Here is a 368-nt window from a genome sequence, read left to right on the forward strand (position 1 = left end):
AAAAAAAATCCCCCGGGCGCTCTGGGAGCCCCCCTGCTCCCGGCCGCCAAGAAGAGAAACTCGCTGTGTCTTTTTTTCCCCTTTATTCTGACACGAGCATGTCAGAAAACTAAAACAAAAAAAAGACGAATTCCCATTCAAAAGCATTGGGAGTTTACTATTGGCTATTTCAATTTGCAATAGCCAATAGTAATGTCCCAATGCTTTTGAATGGGAATTTTTCTTGCTCGTGTCAGTATAAAGAAAAAAGACACAGCAGGGTTTTTCTCCTTGGCGGCCGGGAGCAGGAGACTCCCGGGGCGCCAGGGAGAGTTAGATGTTTGGAGATCAGTGTCCCTGGTTAGCAACCAGGGACGCTGATCTCTCTA

The 368-nt window shown here is 47.0% G+C and overlaps 1 protein-coding gene across 1 annotated transcript in view; it reads left to right on the forward strand.

The window, feature by feature from the left end:
* The window catches only part of LOC108786574 (epithelial chloride channel protein-like), a gene marked incomplete at its 5' end in the record, with an annotated part of 33,075 nt that overhangs the window by 6,181 nt on the left and 26,526 nt on the right, over nt 1-368 (forward strand). The gene's annotated exons all lie outside the window — the stretch shown is intronic.

Source organism: Nanorana parkeri, unplaced genomic scaffold, assembly GCF_000935625.1.
Source record: "Nanorana parkeri isolate BGI_ZX_2015 unplaced genomic scaffold, ASM93562v1 scaffold217, whole genome shotgun sequence".
NCBI lineage: Eukaryota > Metazoa > Chordata > Amphibia > Anura > Dicroglossidae > Nanorana > Nanorana parkeri.